The sequence below is a fragment of the Entelurus aequoreus genome, linkage group LG23, assembly GCF_033978785.1.
Source record: "Entelurus aequoreus isolate RoL-2023_Sb linkage group LG23, RoL_Eaeq_v1.1, whole genome shotgun sequence".
NCBI lineage: Eukaryota > Metazoa > Chordata > Actinopteri > Syngnathiformes > Syngnathidae > Entelurus > Entelurus aequoreus.
In genome coordinates, this window is record NC_084753.1 from 5,028,173 (window position 1) to 5,043,453 (window position 15,281).

Consider the following 15,281-nt stretch of genomic DNA (forward strand, 5'->3'; position numbering starts at 1 on the left):
TTTTGGTTTTGCTATCAACTTCCTGTGTTCTGTGTTTTTTTCCATCAAGCGCTCTTATTTTGGTTTCTACCCAGCAGGCACAACACGCTGAGACAACATTGAGAACTAGTTGAATTAGGTCTTGACGTTGAGCAACTCAAACTTTTTTTTATTTTTATTTTTATTTTTTTAATTTTTTTAGCAGATGTAGATGCCCATATCGGTTGTTCAGATTTACTTTACAAAAGAGAAGTGTAGGATACTTCTCTTGTTGCCTTACTTGTATTTTGACTTTATTAAATGTATTTATATTATCATTTGGTGCAGCCGGGCCGGAGCAGGAGGGGATAGAAAGAGAGAAAAAGGAAGACAGAGGGGGGAATTGTGGGGACAAGAGGGGGATTAGACAGAGAGACAAAAACAACAACAGCAAACACAACAACAACAACAACAACAGAGCAACATCAGCAAATACGACATGTACAAATATGATGGTAAAAGTAATAGCAAATAAGCAGTTAGCGAAAATAAAATAAAAAATACAGAAATGACAATGAGCATTATTACACTAAAAATGGAGCAATATGAATACCAATAGAAATAGTGCTATTGATAATAAACAATACCAATACTTTACCTTTATTATCAACAATACAATTGTTCAAATGCAACAATACATATACGTAATGATAACTTGAGATACGAAAGAATGCAGAAAAATGGAGGGGAAGAAAGAGAAGCAACCTACATTAACCTTGTAGATTGTTATAGTAACAATAGGTTAAGCTTTGTCAGTGTGCCATGTGTTATACCCAGTTTACCCTAGGGCAACAACGTTAATATATGAGCAACTCAAACTTAACGTTGAAACAACATGCTTTTAGTCAATGTTTAATCAATGTTGGGTTTGGACGTTAATTTGACCATTGAATTTTGGTCATTTTCCAACCAATATTTTACAACACAAGTTATTATTATCGGCGGTCACTCGAACGAGTATGACGATCCTCCTGGTAGGGGTGTATCCCTTTATGGAGGATGCCTGTGCGTGACTTTACGTGGGGAGACTGGTGCACAGACAGTCACCACACGATCCTTGACAGAATCGGGTCAGGGTCCAGTGGCATGGAGTCCAAGACGACTGGGGATCCTTTTCTGCTGCAGCCTTCTTTCGCCATTGCAGCCGTTGTGGTAGTTCTTAAATCTACCGTCTTCCGCCTGCTCCGCCGTTGAGGTCTTCACCGTATCCCTGGCTAGGGGGCGTCAGGTAGTAGGCCTTTGCCAAGGGCCACCTGGGGTAACAGTAGTAAAGGGGTTAACCTCCTAGTGCCCCAACACGCCATAGAGGAGCCTCCACTGCCGGATGCACTTTAACGTCATGCCTAACACAAATACAACGTTGAAACAACATGCTTTTTGATGACATTTATTCAATGTCAGGTTGTGACGTTGATTTGACCATTGAAATTTGGTCATTTCCCCACCAACAACGTGGATCCAACGTTAGACATCAACGTTGTCTCAATTTACAAATACCACTGTTTTGCAATGTTGTTTAGTAGTCAGTTTTAAAAAACATAAATATGTATAAATCAACATTGTATCAATGTCTTGTGCCTGTTGGGTATTTCTTGTCACTGCACCTTTGTCCTGAGTGCTGTGTCCCTCACCTGTTGCAGGTGGCCAATCAGGCTTCTTTATAAGCCAGCCTACCATGTGCACGGGCTGGATCATTGTACTAGGTAGTCTGTTTGCTGTGCTGTAATTGTTTGTTCCCTGTTTCCTGCAGGCGGAATGCAGGTAAAACTAGGGATATTGGCAACAAGGAAGTGCACAGGAAAGAGGCAACAAACAATTACAACACACCAAGCAGACTACCTAGTACAATGATCCAGCAGGGTTATAAAAAAGCCTGATTGGCAGCCTGGAATAAGTGTGCCCAGGTTGCCAATCAAGGACAAGTGAGGGAGGCAGTGCTCAGGACACAGGTGCAGTGACAAGAAATAGAAACCAAAGTAAGAGCGCTTGACAAGAAAAGACACGGAACACAGGAGTTTATAACGAAACAAAAATAGTCATGAAGGATCTTGACAATTTTAGGGGAACAAAATAGAAACACATACAGTACAGGCCAAAAGTTAGGACACACCTTCTCATTCAATGCGTTTTCTTTATTTTCATGACTATTTACATTGTAGATTGTCACTGAAGGCATCAAAACTATGAATGAACACATGTGGAGTTATGTACTTCACAAAAAAAGGGGAAATAACTGAAAACATGTTTTATATTCTAGTTGTCTAGTCTGATTACTGCTTTGCACACTCTTGGCCTTCTCTCGATGAGCTTCAAGCACACCTGTGAAGTGAAAACCATTTCAGGTGACTACCTCTTGAAGCTCATCGAGAGAATGCCAGGAGTGTGCAAAGCAGTAATCAGAGCAAAGGGTGGCTATTTTGAAGAAACTATAATATAAAACATATTTTCAGTTATTTCCCATATTTTTGTTAAGTACATAACTCCACATGTGTTCATTCATAGTTGTGATGCCTTCAGTGACAATCTACAACTCCACATGTGTTCATTCATAGTTTTGATGCCTTCAGTGACAAGGTAAATAGTCATAAAAATAAAGAAAACACATTTAATGAGAAGGTGTGTCCGAACTCTTGGCCTGTACTGTATTTAATTTTAAATCATTGTTTTCAAAGTCAGTAAAATAACAGGTAGATTGCAATAAAAAAGACAGCCCCAAATACAACCCATTTTTGGGGTGGTATATATTAATACATTTTTTAAATCATAGTTTTCAGTGCCAGTGAAATACCTTATATCAGCTGGCAGGGCCAACTACAAGGTGCAAATTGCAGCCACGCTTCCGTCAGTCTACCCCAGGGCAGCTGTGGCTATGAAAGTAGCTTACCACCACCAGGTGTGAATGAATGATGGGTTCTACATGTAAAGCGACTTTGGGTACTTATAAAAGCGCTATATAAATCCCAGGTATTATTATTATTATTATTATAAGTCACAGTAAATCAACAGTGGGGTGAATAGTAGAAGACTACTCATTCAACCATTGAAAAAAACTAAATAAATTGCAAAAATCTGACTTTTAACAACGACTGGGCAAGAAAGTATGAATGTTCTGCCCCGAGCAAGTGCTCGAGTCATTTTTTCCTGTCGAACCTTTTAATGGACGGACACATTGATGCAGACAAGCAGCAACAAAGGTAGCAATCCCAGCGTGTGAGCTTCATCACAAAACCTAGTCAAACATTTGTAAGTAAATACTGTGCATAAAGATTTTTAGTTTGTTTTGTATTAAAATTGCTGACTTCGTGATGTCTTTTGTATTTGTGGTCATGTCGTTTTTTTGTCTGAGAGTACCGATCAAACCTCGTTTAATACATGTAGTGCTAGATTTGTCCCATAGAGGGCAACAACGCTAATAGTGATAAGTCACAAACAATGTTTGGTGTGTGAATGTTGCGTAATTTCTTTATGTGTAAACATTTTTAGTTTATTGTGTGAATGTATTAACACCAAACCTTTTATTGTATTGATGTTAAATACACAATATAAATTATTTATGTAAAATACACAACGGCCGTTATGCTTTTGTCATGTTTATTTTATGGATATATTTTCAGTCTTACAAACCTAAATGAAGGAAGAAGTGTAAATAAATAAAACTAAGGAAGGAAAATAATTCAAAAGTAGGAACATCAATCTTCTACAAAAACTGGAGCTTCTTTTTCTTCGTACTGTGAACTAGTTGCATGCACTGGAAACGAGTAGCGAGGGCAGAATAATGAATTTATTGACAGTGCAGTGTGAAAGCTGATGTTTACTTTGTAATTCAATAAACGCAGTCTAAAAGAAATATAAACTGCGGAGGCACTTTCTGACGGAACATCCACATTTCGATGTACGGCCCCTGAGCCCTTGGGCTCTTGAAACTGCGGTCCTCTTCATTATGTAGTTGAATAGCCTTGCTTTATACATTACTAAAAAAAAGCTGTCTCACAATACAAGACGACCCGACCCCTTTTAATCAGTTTTCAGTGTCACGTACCAAAAAAAAATCCTTTCCAACCCAACCCTTTTTTTCAAAGTCATCTGTGGAGGTTGCCCTCCAGTGGGTTCCTCAGACCACCAAACACTGCCATGAGAGCCCGGATCAGGGTTACAACACTGTTTTATTTTCACAAATGAGTGCAGGGGTTTTGCTTTCCAGCAAACTGTCTTTTTCGTGTCCGTCTCTCTCTCGCTCTCACTCCATCTCCAACAACGTGTCTCATACCGGCTGCTGCTAATAAAGGCGACAGGTGATTAGATAACAAAGCCCACCTGGGCCATCTACGCACCTGTCGCTGTCTTCGAGGCCGGTCCTGGCACACCCCGTTCCGCCGCAGGCCACGCCCCCCTCCACGTCATAATTTTCAGTGTCAGTCAGACAGATTAAAAGTAGAACAACAAAAAATTCCCTGAATATAAGGCAATCCCTCCTTTTCAAGACTTGTTTTTTCTGTGAAGAGGGGAGGAAATACAATTATCTTATTTTCTTTGTTATCATTCTCAATGTCTGTGAATATGTTTGTATTTTTTTTTTTTTTTTCTAAAAAAGATGTCTCTGAATATAATACCAAAACCCATTTTTCAGATAACTATTTTTTAGTCATCTTTTCAATATCAGATAAATATTTCCTTCATCATATTTTACTAACCATATTACTTTAATGCTCAACATATAAGACGGATCAGTCTTTTTCAAAGGGGAAAAATGTCGTCTTATATTCAGGTTAATGCTCAACCTAAAGTAAACACTTCCTGTTTTCCTCTCAGGGGTGTTGTCACTATGTACTTCAGTGTTTCGCACATGACTGCAATCTAGTTGTGGCAGTGGTGGTTTTGGGTGTGGGTGGAAATGATGTAACGCTCTCCCTGACCACCTGAGGGCACCACAGACTGTGGATGCTTTTAAAAAAGGCTTGAAAACCTTTCTTTTTAAAAAAGCCTTTTTTTCGATATATGCATACTAGTTTTAGCTATTTGACTGTTCTAGTTTTTATTTTTTATTATCTTTTTATTTTATTTTTTTAATACACTGTAGCACTTTGAGGTTGTTTACTCAATGTAAAGTGCTTTTTACAAATAAAATATATTATTATTATTATTATTATTAATGATGATGTCAAATTTGCATAATTGGCTATGATGCATTTGAAGATAATTGTAATGGAAGCTGTAGTTAAGAAAGGAATTCATTGTGTTGTGTGAGACAAAAAGTGGGCGAAAAAACATAAAAAGTAGAACAAATATGCTTGGAACTACAAATTAACTAACTTTCAGGTCCGAGTGTCCAAAAGTCTCATCAATAGTTTTGTCGCTCCTTGATTTCTGGCTGATTGGGTGCATGTTGGTTAGCTTAATTGATAAAACAATAAAAATGAATAAATAATGATGAATAGACAATACAATAACACAAAAAAACATACACATCTGCATGGTCTTACAGCTGTGAAGCAAGCGCAAACATCTCACATCTTACTAAAGGTCCCATGGCTATAATCCCAGCTACTTAGTTTGAATTGATTTGTTGAGTATTATCGAGGCCTGGCGTCTATGAAAAAGACCTTTTTCATCCAGACTTTGTCAAAGGAAGTTTGCAATGTGTGAGCGATAAAGCTTTTAAGTGGAGTGTTGATTCCCTTATTGCTGCAAAATGGAGAAAAAGCAATAAAACAATGTAATTGTCCTGATTACATGTTACCAGGCTGCATAATGGTAGACTGAGAACTAACACACACGCTCACACATTCCACTTTTCATTATGCAAATGAAAGAAAGCGTGTGATTAGTAAAGGGCGTGGGCGTGTAAAGCTGAAAGTTAAAAGTGAGATTGACAGTGAGGGATGGGGGAAGTAGGTCATACGAAATGCATCCAATGCTGTCTAGGTGGCACATTTTACCTTTACTGTGCACTTCCTGCTCCTTTTCATCCTGCTATTTTTTTTTTTTGACTCTCATCTCAGCACAACCGAAATGCTTTCCCTTTACACCCCCCTTATTTACCCCACTTCAAGCCCAGTCGGGAATGTTGCCATGGTTACCGTAGCAATGTCAGGACAAAATGTAATTTATGACCTGGTACTGCATACTCGAGCTCACAGTATTGTGCCTTAACTTTGTTTGTCAGTTTTATCACGACATCACGTCATCTGCCATGGGGATGGCCAAATAATTTTTTTTTAAAATTATTATTATTGTAGCAACATGTTAATGATTTTGGGAGCACCAAAGGAATATTTGTGTGTGTGTGTGTGTGTGCGTGCGTTGACTTTGATTTTAGCTTGCCATTGTTTTTGTGTTATTGTGATCATGAAGAGATTGTTGATTCATTAACCCCTTGTTATGTTTTATACATACACTACCGTTCAAAAGTTTGGGGTCACCCAAACAATTTTGTGGAATAGCTTTCATTTCTAAGAACAAGAATAGACTGTCGAGTTTCAGATGAAAGTTCTCTTTTTCTGGCCATTTTGAGCGTTTAATTGACCCCACAAATGTGATGCTCCAGAAACTCAATCTGCTCAAAGGAAGGTCAGTTTTGTAGCTTCTGTAAGGAGCTAAACTGTTTTCAGATGTGTGAACATGATTGCACAAGGGTTTTCTAATCATCAATTAGCCTTCTGAGCCAATGAGCAAACACATTGTACCATTAGAACACTGGAGTGATAGTTTCTGGAAATGGGCCTCTATACACCTATGTAGATATTGCACCAAAAACCAGACATTTGCAGCTAGAATAGTCATTTACCACATTAGCGATGTATAGAGTGTATTTCTTTAAAGTTAAGACTAGTTTAAAGTTATCTTCATTGAAAAGTACAGTGCTTTTCCTTCAAAAATAAGGACATTTCAATGTGACCCCAAACTTTTGAACGGTAGTGTATATTAGGGGTGTGCATCTTGGCCTTCAATGGCGATCCGATATGAATCTCTATACATGGGTTACAATACGATTCGCTAACATTACCGTATTTTCCAGACTATAAGGCACACTTAAAATCTTTTTTTTTTTTCCTCAAAATTTGACTGCGCCTTATAACCCGGTGAACCTAATGTACAGAATAATTCTGGTTTTGCTTACCGACCACGAAGCAATTTTATTTGGTATGGTGTAATGATAAGTGTGACCTGTAGATGGCAGTCAAACATAAGAGATATGTGTAGACTGCACTATGATGGCAATATGACTCAAGTAAACAACACCAACATTTTATATGTTCCATTGAAAATATAGAACATTACACACGGCGCTCAAAAATCTATCAAAATGTTTTAGTACGACTTTGGTAAGCTATGAAGCCGCACCTCTTGATGGATTGCCGGCGCATTAAACATACACGTATTATTATGGTGTGTGTATAAGGTAAGACATATTATCTGGCGTTTTGTTTCGCAATATTATGCAAAAGCAACTTTTCTTACCTTCTGGTACCCGCTGATCTGTATTTGGGATCTGCATAAATCCTGAAAAATTGCGCATGTCCGCCTTTGTTAGTCCGTGCCGACACCGTAGTCAATAAGCTTCTTTTTTTTTTCTATCTTCTTGTTATGTGACTTTCATCTTCCGCTGTTGCCATTTCTAATATAAAGTAGTGCAAAGTTCTTACTTATATCTGTCAGTAAACTCACCATGAAAGCGCTAAAACATACCGGTGTAGTGAGTTTACATTATTCACCCAAGGAACTTTAGTCCCTGGGACCTCATTTAGAAAATTCCTAGCGCCAACACTAATGGACTATTGGTGCATGCAAAACAGCAGCAGGCGGCTGTGGCCTGCGGGCCAGTTCTAATACTAATCAAATATCATCCCGGGGGCCATAGATATTTCATTCATGGGCCGGATCTGGCCCACGGGCCTTGCCTTTGACATCCCTGCTCCAGTCCTTCTAACCTTGTCTGAAAATGTAATACACAACAAGACTGCACTGCAAAAAGTCAGTGTTCAAAAACAAGAAAAAAATATACAAAAATGAGGGGTATTTTATTTGAACTAAGCAAAATTATCTGCCAATAGAACAAGAAAATTCGGCTTGTCAAGACTTTCCAAAACAAGTAAAATTAGCTAACCTCAATGAACCCAAAAATACCTTAAAATAAGTATATTCTCACTAATAACAAGTGCACTTTTCTTGGTAGAAAACAAAATGAGACCTTTTTGCTCAATATGTTGAAAAATATTCTTAAATTAAGTAAATGCTAGTGCCATTATCTTGACATAATGATATGCGCTCGTCATCATTTTTTTTTTCATGTTTGAAGTAAGAAATTATTACTTTAAAAAAGTACTTTTATACGTGTAAGTGTTAATGACACAGCTTTGCATCAGTTGATATTCTAGTTTCAAGCATGTTTTACTCAATATAGGTCATCAAATCTCAGCTACAAGCTGTAATATCTTACTGAGATCATTTAGGACCAAAACACTTAAAACAAGTAAAACACTCAAACATAAAATCTGCTTAGTGAGAAGAATTATCTTATCAGACAGAAAATAAGCAAATATCACCCTTATTTGAGATATTTCATCTTACTTAGATTTCAGTTTTTGCAGTGTGCAAAAGGAGCAGCCTGAATTGTTGCACTAATTCAGTGTGAGTAGCACTGAGCTGTGATTTAGCATATTCAGTCACAATACATTCATTTAATTCTCTCAAAAACACTGTCATGCGCGTCATTGTCACAGCAGGGTCTCCATGTCGGGAACATGACATGGCGGGAACAAAGCAAACAGAGTACACTATGCATGCCAAAATGTTATTTTTTTTATGGTGCATGGTTTAAGTTTACAGTTGCAACATGATACATCACAATTTCCAGTTTATTTTTACAACATGTCCGAAAAAGAGTAGGAAGAAGCAAAGCTTCATACCTTTTTTCCATTTATAGCGACTGACACTTTTGCTCAGTTCCTGTTCTCAATTTGTACACACTCCAGTAAATAGTTGAATCAGAGATAAATCATCAATAATTTATCACTTTAATGTCAGTGAAGTGCAATGAAGTCCATACCTGGCGAGGCACAGACACTTTTTTAACTTTAAAATGATGTGTAAAGGTTGTATATTATGAGGATAACTCCAAAAAGGATTGGCAGACTGGGGTGGTGGTTCCTCTCTTTAAGAAGGGGAACCGGAGGGTGTGTTCCGACTATTGTGGGATCACACTCCTCAGCCTTCCCGGTAAGGTCTATTCAGGTGTACTGGAGAGGAGGCTACGCCGGATAGTCGAACCTTGGATCCAGGAGGAACAGTGTGGTTTTTGTCCTGGTCGTGGAACTGTGGACCAGCTCTATACTCTCGGCAGGGTCCTGGAGGGTGCATGGGAGTTTGCCAAACCAGTCTACATGTGCTTTGTGGACTTGGAGAAGGCATTTGACCGTGTCCCCCAGGAAGTCTTGTGGGGAGTGCTCAGAGAGTATGGGGTATCGGACTGTGTGATTGTGGCGGTCCGCTCCCTGTATGATCAGTGTCAGAGCTTGGTCCGCATTACCGGCAGTAAGTCGGACCCGTTTCCAGTGAGGGTTGGACTCCGCCAAGGCTGCCCTTTGTCACCCATTCTGTTCATAACTTTTATGGACTGAATTTCTAGGCGCAGTCAAGGCGTTGAGGGGATCCGGTTTGGTGGCTGCAGGATTAGGTCTCTGCTTTTTGCAGATGATGAGGTCCTGGCCAGGATCTTCAGCTCTCACTGGATCGGTTCGCAGCCGAGTGTGAAGCGACTGGGATGAGATTCAGCACCTCCAAGTCCGAGTGAATGGTTCTCGCCCGGGAAAGGGTGGAGTGCCATCTCCAAGTTGGGGAGGAGTTCAAGTACCTAGGAGTCTTGTTCATGAGTGAGGGAAGAGTGGATCGTGAGATCGACAGGCGGATCGGTGTGGCGTCTTCAGTTATGTGGACGCTGTATCGACCCGTTGTGGTGAAGAAGGAGCTGAGCCGGAAGGCAAAACTCTCAATTTACCAGTCTATCTACGTTCCCATCCTCACTTATGGTCATGAGCTTTGGGTTATGACCGAAGGGACAAGATCACGGGTACAAGCGGCCCAAATGAGTTTCCTCCGCTGGGTGGTGGGGCTCTCCCATAGAGATAGGGTGAGAAGCTCTGTCATTCGGGAGGAGTTCAATCTAAAGCCGCTGCTCCTCCACATTGAGAGGAGCCAGATGAGGTGGTTCAGGCATCTGCTCAGGATGCCACCCAAACGCCTCCCTAGGGAGGTGTTTTGGGCACGTCCGACCGGCAAGAGGCCAAGGGGAAGACCCAGGACACGTTGGGAAGACTATGTCTCCCGGCTGGCCTGGATGAAGTGGCTGGGGAGAGGGAAGTCTGGGCTTCTCTGCTTAGGCTGCTGCCCCCGCGACCCGACCTCGGTAAGCGGAAGAAAATGGATGGATGGACACCAAAAAGAAGGGAATAATTGACTTGTTTTTAAATACTGTACATTTGAGAAGTACGCAAATTTACGTTTTTGATTAAAAAAAAATTCCCAAAAAATGGGGGGTTTTTTCCGCATAAAGCACATCTCATTAAAGTCGGTAATAATTACAAAATATGCAATTTTACAGAATTTTTTTGTACCACACTGGTTTTTTAGTGTTGTGGTAAAACAACTTTTACAAATGAATTCCACCTATTTTCTTATATCTACAAACTTGTTCGATCGGGGTTACAGAAGTAAATGACTTACATAACCATCTTTTTCTCCGTGCGTTGACATTTTTTTTCCAAGGCGAAGCATGTTGGTGGCTGTATGTACGTCATCCACGATGTTGACCAGGTCAACGAATCGCCCCAGTTTTACACATGATAATATACAGCAGTATGGATTATGTAGACGTGGCACTTTCACCATCAGTACTTTTACTTTCAGATTTTTTTTGTACCACTTTGCACGGTTTGGGCCTACTGTAGCTGTGCTTTGTTGTAGAAAGAAGGCAGCGCCCCTGCCTTTTTAGAGCGAGTAAGAGCAACTGCACCCCTCTCTGTATGACTTCTCTGTATTTTGTTGTACAATTAGCAAGAATAATGATGTCACACTTCAATTCAGATATTTTTACTTAAGTGTTCCTATTAGTGTTGTAACGATACCAATATTTTGGTAGCGGTACTAAAATTATTGCGGTACTTTTCAAGACTTTTCTAAATAAAGGGGACCACAAAAAAATTGCATCATTGGATTTATTTTAATAAAAAATCTTAGAGTACATTAAACATATGTTTCTTATTGCAGTTAAGTCCTTAAATAAAACAGTGAACTTACTAGACAACTTGTCTTTTAGCAGTGAGTAAACAAACAAAGACTCCTAATTAGTCTGCTGACATATGCAGTAACATATTGTGTCATTTATCTACCTATTATTTTGTACACATTATTTAGGAAAAGTGGTAGAAAATGAATTATTAATCTACTTGTTCATTTACTGTTAATATCTGCTTACTTTCTCTTCTAACATGTTCTATCTACACTTCTGTTCAAATGTAATAATCACTTATTCTTCTGTTGTTTGATACTTTACATCAGTTCTGGATCATACCACAAATTTGGGTATCAATCTGATACCAAGTAGTTACAGGATCATACATTGGTCATATTCAAAGTCCTCATGTGTCCAGGGACATATTTCCTGAGTTTATAAACATAATATACATTAAAAAAAATGAAAGAAGATGTTGTGATGCCAAAAAATATCGACGTAATCATAGAGTATCGACTAGATACGTGCCTGTACTTGATATCATTACAGTGGATGTTGGGTGCAGATCCACCCATGGCGTTTGTTTACATTGTGACGCCGGTGAGCTACGGTGTGTAGTGAAGCATGTTTAGCTATTCCTCGTCCTGCAGGGATAATGATATTTGTAAGAAACTCACTTTATTTGTCACCATGGAGATGAGAATTAGTGATTTAGAAGTAGCTAAAACACTGCAGATGGCAGATGGACTTTAGCCGCTAGCTAGCTATGTCCTAAAGCACCTCTTCCTGAGGGCGTTTCAGTGTTATAACTTCACCTTTATCGTCAGGTTTTAAGCCAAAATGCGTCCGTTCTCCCTTTTCTGTCTACACACTGTGTCTGCTTGTAAGTACTCCGTGATTGTGTGCCGCCGAACATGCTCGTCTGCGCGTAAACCAGCAATGTCACGACGTGACTTTGACGCGGGCGCGGGGGTGTGCGGGACCGGTGCGTTTCAGAGACGGTATCGTACCGAAAATGATTCATTAGTATCACGGTACTATACTAATACTGGTATACCGTACAACCCTAGTTCCTATTAAGTAAAGTTAAAGTACCATTGATAGTCACACACACTAGGTGTGGTAAAATGACCATCTGCATTTGACCCATCCCCTTGTTCCACCCACTGGCAGGTGAGGGGAGCAGTGAGCAGCAGCGGTAGCCGCGCTCGGGAATCATTTTTGGTGATTTAACCCCAAATACCAACCCTTGATGCTGAGGTAATGGGTCCCATTTTTATCATCTTTGGTATGAACTCACGACCTACCCATCTCAAGGCGGACGCTCTAACCACAAGGCCACTGAGCAGGTAAGACCAACCTTTCTAATCTGATGGTACCTGCTTATGTGTATTACAGCAGTTTTTCAACCACTGTGCCGCGGGAGATTATCTAGTTTCACCTATTTGGGTTAAAAATAGTTTTTGCAAAGCAGTAATTATAGTCTGCAAATGATGTGTTGTTGTTGAGTGTCGGTGCTGTCTAGAGCTCGGCAGAGTAACCATGTAATACTCTTTCATATCAGTAGGTGGCAGCCGGTAGCTAATTGCTTTGTAGATGTCGGCAACAGCGGGAGGCAGTGTACAGGTAAAAAGGTGTTCTCATGCTTAAACCAAAAATAAACAAAAGGTGAGTGCCCCTAAGAAAAGTAATTGAAGCTTAGGGAAGGCTATGCAGAACGAAACTAAAACTGTACTGGCTGCAAAGTAAACAAAAACAGAATGCTGGACGACAGCAAAGACTTACTGTGGAGCAAAGACGGCTTCCACAAAGTACATCCAAACATGACATGACAATCAACAATGTCCCCACAAAGAAGGATAAAAACAACTGAAATATTCTTGATTGCTAAAACAAAGTAGATAGATAGATAGTACTTTATTGAGAAGACATGAAACTGCTACAGGAAAATACCAAAAAAAGAGAAAAAGCCACCAAAATAGGAGCACAAGACTAGAAGTAAAACACTACACACAGGAAACAGCAAAAAAGTCCAAATAAGTCAGGGTGTGATGTGACAGTTGGTGAAAGTACACCTACTTTGAGACAAGAGCTATAGTGATGCATGCTTGGTTATGCTTTAAAGTCATATCCAACAATTGCGACAACGACTTTTTACTGTCAACTGAGTTTAATTTTTTAATGATTTCTGCTGGTGGTGTGCCTCCGCATTTTTTCAACGCAAAAAATGTGCCTTGGCTCAAAAAAGGTTAAAAAACACTGCATTAGAGGATCTGAAAATGTGAAATCCAACTGTGGAGGAATTGCAGAGATATATACAAAACAATCTTGTTTTCATTTATACTTCCTCCAAAGGGTCCGTTTGGAATTTGTCAGTCCTGTGACGTTTTTCAGACCTGTGACGTCTGCGGGTATCTCTATACATGGTAAATGCTTACCCAAAGGTCTTTTTGTGAGTCCGCCATTATATTCAATGTTCGAGCATTTGTAGTGCAAACGACATGGTACGACACAAAGACCGAAAATGGTCTGTTTTTAGTTGTTTTAACGAGCTCAAGTCACTACACAAACTTCTGTTTAACTTTTATGACTCGTGGCAGTGCACCTTCAAATTGGAAGATGTCTCTCTTCAAGTGTGCTAAGCACTTCCAAGAGTCCTGCTTCAGAAAATTGCGCCAAAAGAGTTATAATTTTCCAATAAACTACTTTTAATGGCGGGCTCGGTGACTACTGTTTATGGAAGGGGTGTCAAACGGACGGCCCGAGTGCCGGATCAGGCCCGCGAACAGGTTTTAGCCGGCCCGCGGGATGAGTTTGCTAAGTATAAAAATGAGCCGAAACTTTTGAATGAAACAAACTGCTGTTTTAAATGTGTCCACTAGATGTCACAATATCAATTATTTGTATCTTTGTAGATAATGCTACATATGTAAAAAAAAAAAAAAAAACACGTTAGTGCACCAGTCGAGGAAAATTTGCTAACTACATAAATGACATCCTGTAATTTGATTTTGATATTATTTTTTTATCGTGATAGATTGAACATTAACACCAATGAGTTGACTGATGAACATTATCACATCATTTATTCAGAAAGTATAAATAACGACATGTAAGTTTAAAAAAACAACAACGACATTATGATTTGTACATTTTCAGAATGTTGTTCTATTTTTAAACAAAGAAAACAATTATTTTGAAGTTATCGTGCCGTGATTTTACCAGTTCGGCCCACTTGGGAGTAGATTTTTCTCCATGTGGCCCCCCATCTAAAATGAGTTTGACACCCCTGCTTTATGGCAATGGAGGAGACAACGATACAGTGTGTAATTTTTTGAAAAATGGAGCTTTACTTTACTTATGTAGGAGTGTTTTTTTGAGTCAGTTTCTTCCAATAATTTCTACAACTCTTATTTTTTTTGTGATAGAGTGATTGGAGCACATACTTATCACAAAAAACATTAATGAAGTTTGCTTCTTTTATGAATTTATTATAGGTATTATATGACATCACAATTGGACAAAGATAAGACCTTCTGGAGGAAATTTCTGTGGTCAGATGAAACAAAAATGGAGCTGTTTGGCCACAATACCCAGCAATATGTTTGGAGGAGAAAAGGCGAGGCCTTTAATCCCAGGAACACCACACCTACCGTCAAGCATGGTGGTGGTAGTATTATACTCTGGGCCTGTTTTGCTGCCAATGGAACTGGTGCTTTACAGAGAGTAAATGGGACAATGAAAAATGAGGATTACCTCCAAATTCTTCAGGACAAGCTAAAATCATCAGCCCGGAGGTTGGGTCTTGGGCGCAGTTGGGTGTTCCAACAGGACAATGACCACAAATACACGTCAAAAGTGGTAAAGGAAAGGCTAAATCAGGCTAGAATGAAGGTTTTAGAATGGCCTTCCCAAAGTCCTGACTTAAACATGTGGACAATGCTGAAGAAACAAGTCCATGTCAGAAAAGCAACACATTTAGCTGAAATGCACCAATTTTGAATGATTGGAAACTCAAGACAGCCATGACATGATG

The 15,281-nt window shown here is 39.4% G+C and overlaps 1 protein-coding gene across 16 annotated transcripts in view; it reads left to right on the forward strand.

Moving 5' to 3' along the window:
• The window catches only part of LOC133640772 (fibrinogen-like protein 1), a 201,189-nt gene that overhangs the window by 118,882 nt on the left and 67,026 nt on the right, over nt 1-15,281 (forward strand). For 10 of the 16 annotated variants that reach the window (XM_062034382.1, XM_062034381.1, XM_062034368.1 and 7 more), the window contains one exon: nt 12,419-12,594. The exons of 3 other annotated variants lie outside the window; for them this stretch is intronic. The gene's annotated coding sequence lies outside the window, so the exon portion shown is untranslated. The remainder of the gene's footprint in view (nt 1-12,418; nt 12,595-15,281) is intronic. 3 more of the 16 variants (XM_062034373.1, XM_062034378.1, XM_062034369.1) reach the window with 2 other exon arrangements.